Source organism: Giraffa tippelskirchi, chromosome 4 (assembly GCF_054371585.1).
Source record: "Giraffa tippelskirchi isolate mGirTip1 chromosome 4, T2T-mGirTip1v1.2.pri, whole genome shotgun sequence".
NCBI classification, from domain to species: domain Eukaryota; kingdom Metazoa; phylum Chordata; class Mammalia; order Artiodactyla; family Giraffidae; genus Giraffa; species Giraffa tippelskirchi.
The window spans coordinates 147,969,368-147,986,253 of NC_137278.1; the positions used below are offsets into that span (position 1 = coordinate 147,969,368).

At 40.9% G+C, this 16,886-nt stretch overlaps 1 long non-coding RNA gene across 1 annotated transcript in view; it reads left to right on the forward strand.

The window, feature by feature from the left end:
* LOC145545118 (uncharacterized) overlaps window positions 1-10,599 on the forward strand; it is a 221,003-nt gene extending 210,404 nt beyond the window's left edge. The window contains exons 7-8 of the long non-coding RNA XR_014081875.1: window positions 7,340-7,500; window positions 9,916-10,599. This is a non-coding gene — a long non-coding RNA (uncharacterized LOC145545118). The remainder of the gene's footprint in view (window positions 1-7,339; window positions 7,501-9,915) is intronic.
* Window positions 10,600-16,886: the final 6,287 nt, after the last annotated feature.

Below are 16,886 nucleotides of genomic sequence, written 5' to 3' on the forward strand. Positions count from 1 at the left end.
CTCCTCTTCCTAGCTGTCTCTCCATCCTCCTCCCCTTCAGGTACCCTGGAAATCGCAAATTGCCAAATTCTCTGGGTCCCCCAACTCACTTTGAGTAGTCTCACTTGAGTGTTATGAGTTGAATGTTGTTGTTTAGTTGATAAGTCGTGTCCGGTTCCTTATGACCCCATGAACTGTAGCCCACCAGGCTCCTCTGTCCATGGGATTTCCCAGGCAAGAATACTGGAGTGGGTGCCCTTTGCTTCTCCAGGGGATCTTCCTGACCCAGGTGTCAAACCACGTCTCCTGCATTGGTAGGTGGATTCTTCACTACTGAACCACCAGGGAAGCCCTATGAGTTGAATTCATATGATGAAATCCTAACACCTAGTACCTCAGAATGTGAACTTATTTTGGAGATAGGGTCTTTAGGGTGAGCCCAAATCCAATATGACTAGTGTCCTTATAAAAAGGGGACATTTGAAAACAGATCTGTATAGAGTGAGAACATCATGTAAACAAGAAGACAGTTGTCAACAAGCCAAGCAGATCTCAGCTTCACAGCGCTCAGAAGGAATCAACCCTGCTGACACCTTGATTCAGCCTTAAGCCTCTGGAACTGTAAGACAGTAAATCTCTGTCATTTAAGCCACTCAATTTGTGGTACTTTGTTATGGCAGCCTTGGCAATCCAAGATATTGGATCACACTGTTCCTCTTGCTGTATGTTTGGTTCCCAAAGTGTAAGCCTCCAACCTGAATGAGCCTTGCAGCTCTTGCTAGAGACTGTAAGATTTATATAGTCATTTTTTTTTCTTAATTTAAAGCCAAGTAAAGACACTGTGTGAATAACACATGTAGATTGCCCAGTGACTGTCCTTTGCATTCCTTTCTGGATTTAACTCTCATCACTTTCTCTCGCTCCTCACTCTATTCTAGCTGCACTGATTCACTCATTTCCTACAGGGAAACCTGTTCTCTCACCTCAGAACCTTTGCACATGCTGTTCTCTTTTCCTTAAAATACCCCACGTTTGCAAAAATCTGGACACATGCCACTAATACATTAGTCTTGGCTGAGTTGCCGCATCTTTGGGGAAGTCTTCCAAAATTGGGTTGGATGCCTTCTTATGTGACCCCCATAGCACCTGTGCTCATGTCTCTTCTGTCAGTAAACCGGGTCTCTGGTCATCACCTCTTGACTTGGTCACCTAGCCCACGAGACTATGGGAGAGGCTGCTTCACGGTCAATTTCATATTCACAGCAGCAAATGCGGCAGGTATCACAAAACTCACTTTTACATACTATAATAATATGTCAAAACGTTTTGTGAATTTTTTAATCAGTAGATAAGAAGATTCTACATTGGGAGACTTCACTTATTTCTACATTGCAAAGTGGTCCTCATCTTCAAAAGTTTGGAAACTTTTGCTCTAATCCAGACATCCCACAACAGTGGCCCCAGGGCCTAATCCAGCCAGCAGATAGGATGGTTTGGCCAGCCCAGTGTTCCAAATGTGGACACTCTTCCTTGGGGCTGGGCTCTCTGCGGTCACCCCAAACAACCTGTTTCCACTGTCTGGCATTCACTGCTTTCCTCATTACAGTAAGTGCCCTACGTAAGGACCTTCAAGTGGCAAGCTTTCAAAGATGGAATATGCTCTCCATCAACATCAGGTGTGAGTGACATTGCAGCTTCCCCTCCATCTCCTATTGCTGATGATCCTTCAGCTCTGTCATTTCCCACCTTCTCTCCATCCTGTAGTCAGTAACTCTTCTTGCCTGTTCACTCAATGCCAATCCCTGTATGCCAGCTGTTGTACTGTCCTACTGTACTTTTCAAGGTGCTGCTGTACTATAAGATTAAAAATGCTTTCTTTATTTTTTGTGTTTGTTTGCATGTATTATTTGTGTGAAAAATGTTATAAACCTGTTGCAATACAGTACTGTGTATTATAATACAGTACTGTGTAACCTATTACTGTTACAGTACAGTAACACCGATTGTATTAGTTGGTTACCTAGGCTAACTTTATTGGACTTATGGACAAACTGGACTTAATGAAAACACTATCGGAACAGAACTCCTTCATATGTAGGGTACTTACTGTTGGGCTTCCCAGGTGGCCCAGTGGTAAAGAATGCACTAGCCAATGCAGGAGACGCAAGAGATGCCGGTTTGATCCATGGGTTGGGAAGATCCCCTGGGGGAGGAAATGACAACCCACTCCAGTATTCTTGCCAGGAAAATCCCAAGGACAGAGGAGCCTGGCGGACTGTAGTCCATGGGGTCACAAAGAGTCGGACACAACTGAGCGCGCACACACCGTACTGTTACTAATCTTCCTCCTGAGGCACTGGTTCCTAGAAAACATTCCCCCCATATTCTTCATCAAAATTTACTTTTCTGATATCCCCCTGCCTCCAACGTATTAATGTAAGTAAAAACAGAGATCTAATAGGTTGTCTTCCTCTGGGAAAACCTGTTTATCCAGAAATGGTGAAGGGGATTATTGGGGGCATATGTGTGTACAGAGGTTTCTTCTTTTTTTTTCTGTAATCCTGCGAAGCAAAACACTCAAAGGAAGGTTGACAACTTTTCGCCTAGAGTTTCACCTTGTCTTGTAGAAAGTATACAGGGCCTGGAAACAAATTAATTTTGATCAACCTTTGTCTCTCTTTCTGGTCCCTGCCAAAGACACTAACAAGCAGAGAAACGGCCAAATCAGGGGAAAGTTTGGAGGTGGATGGAGTGGAAAGGGCCCCATAATCCTCAATCAGAATTGTGGCTCTCTAGGCAATGGAATATTAAATCACTGAAAGTGTAGTATAAAATGTTGTTTTATGAATTCTCTTATGTCTTTAAACAACTTCAGACAGGGGAAAAGGTAGTTTCATCTTAGAATATATCTCGATTGCTCTAGGCTCATGCTATGGTAAGTTTTGAATCAAGGAGAACTGCTTAGTGTATTTGTTTTGGAGTCTCAAAAAAAAAAGGAAGAAAGAAAGAAGTGTGCTACGTAGCTCAGACTGACAATCAGAACATGATAATACTGAGCCCTTCCAAGTGGAGGTAAAATCCCCACAAAAAAGACTCTGTCTGCTTGTGGCCCAGTTCTTTCTGGAGTTCCCACCCCCTACCCCACCCCAACTCCTTTTTATATAAACTTCAAGAGGGACATCTTTGGCATCCTGGGAAAGCCCTGTCCATCTGCCCAATACAGCTTCTCTTCTGATCTTTCTTGTGATACTGTTTTCAAGGCTGACGCATTTCTCTTCATAGTTACCCTTTCTTTCCTCCCCTTTTGCCAGTTTTTAGTCCAATATGCCAATTGTCCTGCACTTCCATGACTTCAGACCTTAAACATTTTCACCAACAGTGGAGAATTCTGCAGAGCACTTTCTGAAAAACTCGGTCTTTAATCTCCCCCCTCCCCCCAGCCAGCTCACAGGAGCAGTGATTTCCTCAAAGAATTTCAACAAATTAGTTCTCCACGACTTCCCTTCCTGAAATGATGTTAGCTGTCTTTAATCAAGCTTGCTATTCCAACTGTTCTTGATTTGATACCTTCAAGTCGTTACAGAGTCCTTCTCTCGAACTGAAGCTAAACTGACTGGCTTATCTTCTGATTTCCAGTATAGCCACAAACACTGATAATATTTCAGAGAGGGGGTGTGGGTGATGAAGAGGAAAAGGATTCATTACATCTTTCAACTTATTCTACTCTTTTCATAGACACTTTTCTTTTAGTAAGTCCAAAAATAAGTGTTTAAAATCAGAATCCCAGAGAGAGGCATCTCAAAATCAGTCTTGGTGCTTTAAAAATATTAGTACTCCTTTTACACATTTGAACAAATGTTTAAAGTAAGACCACCTTCATTATCTGGTGCCAATGGCATGAATTTCCTACACTAATCATGGCTGGTATTTACTTGGTGTTTGTAGTGCCAAATCTCAACTTCTGAAGTCAAGAGGTTAAGTTATAAATACCTGCTATTAGATAGCTGTAAAATATTTGCCTGAAGGCTTTGATAGTTTAAAGCTTTCCATTATACGTATATACAGATATGTATATTCTTGTAGCTATGTATATTTTAAGATACATATGTATCTCCACAACACCTCATGTGTGGTCACGATATCCATCACATAAACTTCTGCATTTTCCAAACCCTGGGATACAGTTTCAAACCATATATAAACTGACTTTATACTGCCCATATGCACTGCATTGGGCCCTACCACACGGATGGCATCATTATTTCCACACAGTCTGATTCACAGTCCAAACCCAGGAGAGGGTCTCAAGGAAAAGACGTTTTAGGACCAGGTTTCCAACTTGAAACTCTCTATGGGAATTTCCAGAATAACTCTGATACATCAAGGAGGGAGAAAAAAGTGAAGAAGGACTGAAAACCAGAACCAAAACCAAACAAAAGGAGAAGCATTAAAAAGTTATGTGATGAAGTGGGATGCTATAAAGTTTTTATTATGACTTGTTTGGAAAGAGCTTGCTTAACAAATGCAGTCATCCTCTATTCAAATGCAAAGCAATAAAACATTTTATAGTCCACTATCACATGCCATAATGTGTAGGGAATAGTTAAGCCCAATCAGATCTTAGAAAAGAACGCTGTGTTTGCTCTTCTAAGAAAGCTTGCCCTTTAAAAGAGGGGGTGGGGGGAAGTGAGGGAAGAAAGGGTTACGAGATGGAGAATTGTCTGGAAATTATATCAACTGAGGAATGGGTGCAGAAAGAGGAGCTATCTTTTTACCTGGAAGAGAGAAAATTAGTGGGGGAAATGAGAGTTGTCTACACATATTGTAAGGGCAATTTTGCAGACGCGTTATTAATTTTAGAGTTATGGAGTTTAGTTATAAAGGACAGAACTAGATCCAATTGATAAATATTGGTGTGAAGGGAGGGGGATACATTTGACTCAATAAATAATCTTCTGACATGATAGCTTTTCACAAAGGGATGATCTGCCTTGGGAATTATTGTGTTCCCCGTGTATAGAAGATTAAGCAGAGGCTCAGTTAGCATCCAATAGGGATGTTATACAGGTTCCTGCAGAAGATGGACTCTGGATGAGTTCACCTATGTGGTACCTCCCCAATCTAGATGTCTGTGATTCTAAGATTTGCATAAAATTCCAAATTGGTGGCTGGACATGCTCCTCCATAGATCAGAGTATGCATCGGAATAGGATTTTTATGAGAAAAAATTTTAGAGTATAAATATGTTCTCATTGGTTAGTGTTGCCTATGAAAAAAGGGGTTTCTTTTTTAAAGTGAGAAATGTCAGCAATAAAGTCTTTTCTGATCTCAGATTTGGAGCATGGAGTTTTTCTGTTGTTCATTCATAACCCTTTTGTCAAATGTTTTCAAACTGGGAAGCACGATATGTTGAAAGGCTGTGGGGAAATTCCAAAAGGTTTAAAGAAATCAGAGCTGTCAAATTCTGAACAGAAATTTGATGTAAAGTATATCAGTTGATTCTTTTCCTTCCACATTATCACCGTTATTCCTGTTTTGTTTTGTTTTTTTTTCCAAATCACACATCTGCCAAAAGCCCCCTTTCCTTTGGACTCACCCTCCTTCATTTTCACCTCCTGTGTCCTCTTACATTCTGTTCTTGCCTCTCATAGCATATTTTCTTTCTGAGGTAAAACAAAGGAAACCTATTCCTTTAGCTCTCTCCTTAATAGGAGAGACCAAATGGGCTCTCAGAAGGGGTAGGGAATGAGAAAGTTGGAGAATTGCTGAGCTAGTCTCATTGTCTCACTCCTTGTTTATCCTCAAACTTGCCAAAAATTGCCCAGAAACAGACTTCCTACTCCATCATTTAAAATGACTCTCTCTCTCTTCTACTTTCTTGCCAAACTTACTTCATGATACAAGAGACGGAGATGGAAGAGTGCAAGGTAATAAGCTCAGGATGAATTTTATCCTTATTAAGTACCTTTCATTCCTCAGAATCCCCGAAGGCCTGACAATCTATATTTCATGCCCTTCAACCTCACCGCAGAAAGTTGGAGTCTGCTGCAAAGGGCATGCACAATAAAAGCCGAGGTAAACCCTCTTCAAGTCCGATCATCACTTCCATTATGCGTTAGCATTTCTGTGACACCCTGTATTGGTCAATGTTATATTACTCAGTCTAGACAGGAGGGAAAGGGGTCTTCCTGTAAATGGTATTTCCACACATTTTCCTTCTCTTTACTTGCGTTCCTTCTCAGGTTCCCTCTTTGGGTGCTATATTTTCCCTCTCACAGAGAAGTCTTCTATTTAAATCCTTCAGAATTCATCTCAGGAAGTTTATGGGGGAAGCATTTACCTCACAAACCAAGAGGCACAGAGTGAACATTTTCTTTTTAAGTTTTTATTAAATAGAAACGTGTTATGGAATAAAATATTAAATGTGAATAGCATGTGACCCTACCTTAAAGGAAGAGATAGCTCATTCACCAAGCAGAGGAAAGACAGTCTTAACCACACCAGTCTACCATTACTTGTGAAAACATTAAAATAGCTGATCCATAAAGTGTGTGCTTAGTAGGTATCACCTGTTTTACATTTACTATCTCATTTATTTCCCACAACAACCTTATGAGGTGACACTGTATTATTTTCATCATGAAAGAGAAAAATGAAGCTTGGAGAAATTAATCGAGAGGTGTGCAAGGTCACGCCAATTCTTTAAGGAATGTGAATCCATGGATTTCTAACTTCAAAATCTCTCCTCTGAACCACCATTTTCCATTCTGCCTCAGGCATTACTTCCAGGAGGAACAGGAAGATAGAGGCCATTTTCATTTTGACTGGATCTTCCTGGCTGCCTCCATCTTGACTTAGCGTCAATGCAGTCTTTCTTTCATTGTGACTTTGGGGTGAACCCTGAGCACTGGGAGTTCTCCATTAGTGGGGAACTCCTGGTGGGTGGAATCTTCATTCAGATTTTCTTCCATTTTCTCTGTTCTTTCCCGTGCATTCCTCTCTCAAGAGTCTATGCTTGAACTTAGGGGGTGGGGGTGGGGTGGGCAGAGTGCAGTGCAAGCCTTTGCTTCTCACTGAAAGGGCAGCTGTCCACTGAGTTCACACAGTAACTTGAGTAGGTGTGTTACTTAATACGCCACGAGAAAATGCCCACCCCGAGAGTCTAAAATTGTGGATTTAATAGGCCTCCTGCTGCTGCTCGGCTGCCTTCCAAAGGCCCGCTGAATTGCTTCCTCTGCAAGCAAGACCTTCTGCCAGAGACACTGGGGGAATCGCAGTTGTTGATCTGTGGCAAGAGGTGACAGGTGGTCGCTCTGCAATTGTGGGATGTTAAAACTGATATTAAAATTTTTTTCCAAAGGTTGAATGGAGACTGGGTAAAGAAAAAAAGGCTGTTTGATACTGCGCCCCCTTGTTTCTCTGCCTCTGGAGAAGGTGTGCTGGCTCCCAACCAGCTTTCCACACTCAGAGACTTAAATCCTCTAAAGACTCCTTCTGGGAAGGCCTTGGCACGAGGACATGGTGGGTACGCCCGAGCTGGGCCTTCACAGAGGTTCATTTCACCAAGACCCCTCACCCAACCATACTTCCTCACCAGTGTCGAGGAGGGGGCTCTGGGTGGTTAGAGCATAACTACTACTTTCATAGAAGCTGTTGTCCGCCACCCTCCCCCACTTTTTCCCTTAAGAATAGTGAGCAACTACTACAGATGGTCTAAGACAGCAGTCTCTAACCTTTTTGGCACCAGGGACCAGTTTTGTGGAAGACAGTTTTTCCATGGGGAAAGGTTTCAGGAGGATTCAAGTACATTAGATTTATTGTATTTATGCATTATATTTATTATTGCAAAATAAAAAAAAAGTCGGAATAGAAACAAATATTTCTATTTTGTGACAACCTCAGGATATTCCAACCTTGACTTTAGGGTTAGGGTTCATGCTCCTATGAGAATCTAATGCCACCACTGATCTGACAGTAGACAAAGCTCAGGCAGTAATACTAGTGATGGGGAGCAGCTGTAAATACAGATGAAGCTTTACTAGTTCACTAACTGGCCACTCACCTCCTGCTGTATGGCCCAGTTCCTAACAGGCCATGAACTCGTAGCAGTCTGTGACCCTAGGAGTTAGGGAACCCTGGTGTAAGACATAACAATTCCAGAGGTGATAGGCCGTCTTCTCTTGACCTATGGAATATCCAACTTCATGGAAGGACTAGGAGCTTTTTACAGCTCACCAAAGGAGTTTGTCACCCTCTTAGAACAGTGGAAGGCAGGAAGTTCCTCAGCCCATCAGAAGTGCTCAGTTCATGAGCTTGAGGAAACCAAATGGCCTTTGGATAAAAATCACCTCCTCCTGGAGACAGTAGATGGGTCATTTCTGAAATATTGTTTTTTCGGGGAAAAAAAAAAAGCAAGAGATGTTTTGATAGTTCAAATAAAATATATCACATGCTTTATATCAGTGGTTCTCCTTTATTTGGGTTTCTATTGTTTAAACTGTCATGGAAATAGCTATACTGTATTGCTTTCTCCTTTCCTTTTTTGAAACTCTGAATATAGTGGAAACTGTCAGACTTTATTATTTTGGGCTCCAAAATCACTGCAGATGGTGATTGCAGCCATGAAATTAAAAGACGCTTACTCCTTGGAAGGAAAGTTATGACCAACCTAGATAGCATATTAAAAAGCAGAGACATTACTTTGCCAGCAAAGGTCCGTCTAGTCAAGGCTATGGTTTTTCCAGTAGTCATGTATGGATATGAGAGTTGGACTGTGAAGAAAGCTGAGTGCCGAAGAATTTATGCTTTTGAACTGTGGTGTTAGAGAAGACTCTTGAGAGTCCCTTGGACTGCAAGGAGATCCAACCAGTCCATCCTAAAGGAGATCAGTCCTAGGTATTCATTGGAAGGACTGATGCAGAAGCTTAAACTCCAATACCTTGGCCACCTCATGCGAAGGGTTGACACATTGGAAAAGACCCTGATGCTGGGAAGGATTGGGGGCAGGAGGAGAAGGGGACGACAGAGGATGAGATGGCTGGATGGCATCACTGACTCGATGGACATGGGTTTGAGTGGACTCCGGGAGTTGGTGATGGACAGGGAGGCCTGGCATGCTGCAGTTCATGGGGTCGCAAAGAGTCGGACACGACTGAGCGACTGAACTGAACTGAACTGAATGTTCAAAGAATTTTTTTCTTTGACAGGGAGGCCTGGTGTGCTGCAGTCCATGGGGTCGCAAAGAGTCGGACATGCCTTATCGAGTGAACAACAATGTTCAAAGAAACAACTTCAGTTTCTGAATTAAATATATCATTTGCAATCATTTTTAAGGCAGTAAGAATTTAAATATATAGCACAAACATTTATTTGTAACTGCGTATGCTAAGTTGCTTCAGTTGTGTCCAACTCTGTGCGACCCAATGGATTGTAGCCCCCTAGGCTCCTCTGTCCATGGAGACTCTCCAGGCAAGGATACTGGAATGGGCAGCCATGCCCTCCTCCAGGGGATCTTTCTGACTCAGGGATCGAACCTGTGTCTCTTATGTCATCTGCATTAGCATGTGGGTTCTTTACCTGCCTGGGAAGCCCAATTTATAAGTGTAATTATTATCATTTCTAAATCAATAGAGGTGTTGTTGTTCAGTCACTAAGTTTTGACTAACTTTTTGCAATCCCATGGACTACAACACACCAGGCTTTCCTGTCCTTCACTATCTCCTGGAGTTTATAAATTCTAATAAGCAGCTAAATCTATAAGATTCTACAGTTTGAAGTGGTCTTCATGTGTGATGAATACTTTCTTTTTTTTTTTTACTGAAACAGCAAATTTTAGAGTTGAAATTCGAAGGCATTTATCTATGTATGTACTCTCAAAGATCAGAAGTCAGACCCCTTCCTCAGGTGTATTCCTGACTTACTGTTGTTATGTTTCAGGATGTTCCTGAGAGATTGCAACTGTTCCTGAGACCAAGAACTCATTTCGACGATTCTTTCTCTAAGAGTTTCTTAGGGAAGGAAGCCAGGCTCAGCCTTCTGAATTTGGAGTTGGCAGCTGTTAGCACTGCTCTGTCACAGTGAACGTTTGTCATTCTTTTTGGTTGCCCAGCAAGTATTTAAACTCCTTACCCATCCTGGCAAACTTCCCCACCTTAAGATTCTTGGTGGGAGGCCATGTTATGAAGCAGCAAAGAAACTGAGAATGCTGTCTATTCATTGTTCCCCAAATTTCTCTATAGTGAGGGCCCAAACGTGTGACACGGGCTTCTGCAATCAGACACATCCATCACAGATTGAGAATCTGGAATTCGTGATGCAACGAGCTTGGATGGTGAGGAAGACCCTGGCAGTGGCAGTAGCTGCAGGGTAACCAAGGCGCTGGGCCAGCAGCGGGTGGGAGTGCCAGAGGCAGCATCCAGTTCTCAGAGGTGGCAGCCTAAGTCGTGCCAGCTGCAGAGTCTAGGGGTCGCACATCACTGCACCATCCTGCCTGGAGCAGTCCCACTGTTTGATTCTGGGAACTGTTTATGGCTGTGGAGTTGAGAATCATGTACTCTAAGTTACCTGGCAAAGCCAGGAGCCAGTCTAAAGCCTTTTAATAAATTCTTCTCCTAGAATGGCTTTCTGTTGGCTGCTTACAACTAAAACTCCTATCTTAAAATAATAGAAATAAATTTTGACTAGATAAAAGTTTTGATTTCTTAAAATAACAGAAAGATCATCTTAAAGTATAAAGCTGTACACTGGTATAGTTCAGAGCCCACCAAACCCTATAAGGTGTGCTTATGAATATATTTACACATACTTACCTATTCATGCAAAGATATCTATACGGAGACATAAGCATATGTGTGTATGCATGTGTGTGTGCGTGCGTATGTATGTGTGTGTATCCAAGTCACACAATTCAGTATGTCATATCTACATGTGGAAACCAATGGCATCCAATGCCAAACTTTAAATTCCCTTCTGAAGTGTAAGACCACCCTCCTGCTCCCTGGCCGATCGCTTTCTATTCATTCCCTCTCTTTATTGAAAGAATCTATTTTATTTTATCAAGCAGAACAGCGTTCTCCTCCTTTTCCAACCAATTTCAGCTGCATTAATCACTGACACAAAATGAACTAAGACCAGCATGGGATACTCAGCCAACACCAGTCTCAGGGTGGCATTCATTTTAAGGCAGAAACACTGAGCATTAAAGTGAAATGTGAAGTTGTTAACAGGGGAGTGTGTACCATGTACCCTCGGGAATGTTTGCTGTACTTGTTAAGGACATCTAGGGCTCCGAAATCCTGGTTCACAAAGCACTAACATTTTCTCTTTTTGCAACAAGAAATCAAATAATGCAGAAGAAACTGAAGCAAATTTCCCTGGAATCTCCACTAAACTAGCATTTTCCAAAGCTCCTAGCTAAAACATAGCAATGTTTTCAAAGCTTGTTCCCCTCTGTAGGTTATATCACTGAATCCTTGCCACGACTGTGGGGACTAAACCAAGGTGAGTATATCTCTGTCTTACAAGAAACCAAAGGCCAGGTCACCCAGATTGCTAATGGCTGAGCCAGTACTAAATCATGATCTTCTGGCTTCTAGTTCATAGCTCTCTACCGTGACATTTCTTAATAGCTCAGGGTTGGCTTTCTGGTTTCCTACTTTTGGATGGAGATACACATATACGCACACACATACACATGCGTGCATGTGTATACATATATATATTCGTATATATATATGTATATACATATATTTATTGTATGTGTTTTTACATATTCATTAAAATATTAAAATTTAAAAAATATATAAAATACTGCATAACAAAATTACTTCCAGTCAAAGGAATACATCAGGAAATTGCTTACATGTTCCTCGTCCAAAAATAGTAAGAGACTAGCCTTCAGATGAGCCAACCATGAGCTGGTGGTCTCATCTTTGACATCTGTTTTCCTTCGTAATGACTGCTCTTGTTCCTCTTCCCCAAGATAACTCCTATCCACCCTCCATTGTCCAGCATAAAGATCTCTTCTTCTGGGATGCCTCCTCTGAACCCCTCGATTAGGTCAAGATCCTTTTATTATACATGCTCCTAGTTTTGTATTCCTTTTTCTCATTGTCATTCATTGCATATGAATTAGTGTGTCTATTTCTTTAATACCTGTTTTTGTGTACCATTCTATCCCCAGAACCTAGCCCACTACCTGGCACAGTGTGAACACTTAATCATCTTTCCAGAAGGATGACATGAGCACATAGGGAGAGGTGTGAGTCAACAGTGGGTGGGTTTTCTTATTGTGGACAGCATGGTAGATAAGATGGGGTCTGCGGTCATCATACTTTTGCTTGAAGCCTGGCTCTGCGACCTCCCAGCTGTGTGACTGAGCAAGTTGCTTGGACTCTGCCCTTGAGTGGCTTCATCAACATGTTGTTGATCATACAGTTGCCTATCTCATACAGCTGCTTAAGCATTAATTGAGTTTATACCGGGAAAGTACTCAAGACACTTCCTGGTATGTGATAAATGCTTAATAAATATTGGTAGTGCTTCTTTTTTTTTAATTTATTTTTTGTCTGCTTCATTGCTGAGCACAGGATTTCTCCAGGTGCAGTGAATGGGCTTCTCATTGTGGTGGTTTATCTTGTTATGGTTCCTGGGCTGTAGAGCGTGGACTCAGTGGTTGTGGCACATGGGCTTAGTTGCAGCATGTGGAGTCTTCCCGGATCAGGGGTCCAACCCGTGTTGCCTGCATTGACAGGCAGACTTTTATCCATTAGACCACCAGGGAAGTTTAGCAGTGCTTATTTTTTATAAGGTGGAAAGAATGAGCGTGAATAAAAACAGGTTTCTACATATACATTACCATATGTAAAATAGATAGCCAATGGGGATTTGCTGTGTGATGCAGGGAACTCAAACCAGGGCTCTGTAACAACCTAGAAGAGTGACATGGGGAGGCAGGTGGGAGGGAGGGTCAAGAAAGAGGGGATGTAGGTGTACCTATGCTGATTCATGTTGATGTTTGCCAGAAACCAGCACAATGTTGTAGAACAATTATCCTTCCATTTAAAATAAATACATTTTTAAAAATAATAAATAAATTTAATTATTAAAAGAGAGAGAGGGAAAAACTAGGTTTCTAGGTTCAATGATGGGAAATTAAAGAAGATCCAGTATGAAGACTTCTAATTTCTGGGCAAGTGAGAAGAGGAGAGGCGGTAGCGGTATGAGTGCCAGAGATCAGAGGAAAGTGCCCCAAACTAACCCACTGCCCGGAAATCCTGCCTGCATACGTTCTGTCATGGGGACTGCCTTTCCCCTCTCTCCCAGGGATTCTATGTGGACAGGCAAAGCCAGCTTGCCTCCCCCCACGGCAAGCAATCAGAGTCATTTTACTAATTCTACTTCAGCAATGGAAAGGCCTGACACATCAAGGACCCCTGAGCAACCACTCAGTCAGTAATACCAAAGCCAGAGAGTTGCATGTGAATGTGGAATGCACCAGATATACAATTAGGAAATAGCTTTTGCCTTCTGCAAGAATCTGGCCTCTTTGCAGTTAGTCCTTAGTTTCTTGAAGTTCTGAGATTTTATTGTATCCTTAGGGTGATCAACTCTATTTCCTTAATGTGTGCAATTGCAGACATCCGTTCGTTGGGGCAGACGAGCTAACCTGTCACTGGGTGATGGATGTTTTCCTATTGCTCTGCTGAAGAGCATTAAGTTAAGCCTTCACTCCAGCTCCACAGATAGCTGAGACAACAGATGGTCTTTTTTTCTTTTTTTTTTTTTTTGCAATTCTAAAGAACTGCTGCCATAGGAGGTTCAGAAGAGCAGCTTCTATATGCTGATGGCTTAAAATATACTTGGTAAATAAAGAACTATTATTGTTATACATGCCAAAGAATATAGTGGCCGATGAAGGTGGGGTTGGAAGAAAGGGAAAACTTGGTCTAGTTGTCTTCCTGACCTTGCAGGATGCAGTAAATTTAGGCTATGGGGAAGATGGAGGAAATCAGAGGAGTTTTGAAGAAGTCAAGTTCTATCTATAATACTTGCAGATGTTGAATATATTTTCTGAGGACACAAATGTCCTCTTAAGTACAACTAGAAGACAGACAACACAAATCCAATGTCCAGAATGATTGGTATGCTTCAGTGGATATTTTAATATTCCACTCATTAAAAATACTTATAATCAAACCCTGGACCTATGCATTTTTTAAATAACAGTTTGGAGACATATGAACAAGCTTGATATCATTTATCCTGGTTTCTGGAATTTCTGTGACCAGGGGAGGACTTTAAATTATCATGAAACAAAAATTGCTTCCCCTTCAATATATGTCTACTGCTTTTCTGACCATTTCTGGGATTCCAACATTTATCACAGTAACAAGTGTTCAGCTTCACATAAGATGAGATTCTTTGATGAACTCAGGAGATTATTCTGGCTTCCCTGGTGGCTCAGATGGTAAAGAATCTGCCTGCAATGCAGGAGACCCAGGTTCGATCCCTGGGTCGGGAAGATCCCCTGGAGAATGGAATGGCAACACACTTCAGTATTCTTGCCTGGAGAATCCCCATGGACAAAGGAGCCTGGCCTGCTACTTTCTTTGATGAACTCATGGGATTATTAGCAGTGAATCTACTACCTGAAAATCATCTTTGTTCAGAGCTGTCAACCCCACAAAAGAAAATCAAAAGTCTGATTGGAAGGATGCAATTTATATTGCATGTTAAAAGCTTACTGCCATCTGAACACTGCAATTTAGGGGCTTCTTGGATGGAATGTCACAGGAACATCTCATTTGGCCTGAAGCAAAATGCACCCACTAATTGAATGGGATTTGATATTTGTAATGGTCTCACAAAAAACAGTGAGACTACATGGTTACATGTATTAGACATTAAAGAGTCTGCTTCTAACAGAAATGGTCTCTATCACATGCAGTAGAGCATCTGCTAATTCTAAGGGCAAGAAATGCAAACTCTATAATATCTGCATATCGTCCAGGCACACCACCCCTACTCAGGTGGCAGAGGATTATTCTACAGTCTGCTCACAGATCAAGGATGCAAAGTGTAAATGCTTTCAGCAGATGCTTGGAATCTTTAAGGCATATGTTGTTCATGCTTCTTTAAAAGAAATTGCCAAAACTGCTGTACTAGTTCAAATCATCTGGCATTTGGGAACCTCAGTTACTTTTTTCATGTGAAAGTAAAACCAAGAGCTCGATCATAAAAAGACAGTCCAGGGCAGTGTGGTTGGCAGTTTATGCAATAGAACTTTAATTTCCTTAACATGAATGCAAGGTGAGGATAATGATTTGTGGGTGATACAGAGGAACAAAAGCTCAACGGCAAACTAACACATCATAGTGATTTTCAGTGAAGAATTTAGCCTTCAGAGTGCAACACCCTCACAGCAGCAATGCTGCTGGAAAGATAAAGTAAATGCGCTCTTTGACTTTATGCCTAGAATGTGCTAGGCACTGTGATTGGCACTGGGGATACATAAAACCTCATAGAGCCAGAACCCCCCGCCCCAGACCCCACCAAATTATTCCCATTATTATAGCCTGGATGTAGTAAATTGCAATATATACCCCTAGTGTAATCCCCAAAGAATTGGAGTTTCATAAGAGGAAACCATGGTCATTTCATCTAGATTTTGTTATTATATTCATTCAACTGAAATCTAGAGATGGACCTTTTGCTCTAACTAGGGAAACAGAAAGATTCGAATATCTGATTTAATGAGATGTATCAGTTCAAGTTTTTTGGTTGTAATGAACAGAAAGAGATTCTGAGTAGAGAAGTGAATTTAATGGAAAGGTTTGGGGATGCTCAGTGGACTAAAGAAACTTGTAAACCAGGACTTAAAAAGGACATGAAACAGGACCGTTTCATCAGGAAAAAATGGAGCACCTGGGCAGGACACTTTCCTGGATGAATTTTTTTGTCTAACACTTTTAATACTTCCTGGTAAAGCTGAGTATGGAGCACATTTTTAACTTTGAAATTTTTAATGATTCATCAATACCATTTTTTTTCTTTAATAGGTTATGTATGTGATGTTGCACCTACCTAAAATATCTTTGCCTATGTTTTATACTTTTATAGTTTTAGGCTTACATTTAAATCTATGATCTATAAGTTAATTAATTTGAGAATCATGTTTTCATATGGTTCTAGGTATGGATCCAAGTTTTTTTTTTCCAGTATCATTTGCTGAAGAGACAAGTTTTCCTCCACTGAATTGCCTTCACACTTACATTGGATATTACTTGTCCACATGTGTTTTGTCCATATATCCATCAGTTGTTATATATTTGGATCTATTTCTGCATTCTCTGATCTGTTTCATTGACCTATTTGTCTATATGTACAAAAATGCCACAGTGTCTTCATTACTTTACAATAAGTCTATATAAAGTCTTTACAGTAAGTCTTTATAACAAGGTAATATAAACCCTCTGACATTCTTTTTCAAAGATGTTTTGAGCTTTCAATGTTTTTTGAAATCCTGTATGAATTTTAGCATTGGTTTTCTAGTTTCTATCAATAGAAAAAAAGCTTGCTAAGATTTTTGTTGGTATTGCATTGAATCTGCAGATAAATCTAGGGAGAATCATCATCTTAATAATATTGAACCTTTAAGGCCCATGAATAAGATATATCTCTCCAATTATTTAGGTCAAAGTTCATTTCCCTCAGAAATATTTTGTAGGTTTTAGTGTACAAGCCTTGCCAGTTTTTTGTCAGATTTATCCCTAAGCATTTTACATATTTAATGCTATTCCACATAGTATTTTTAAATTTCTATTTCCAGTTGCTGATAGAGAAATATAGAAATACAACTGATTTTGATATTGATCTTTTATCCTTCAAACTTACTAAATTTGAAGTTC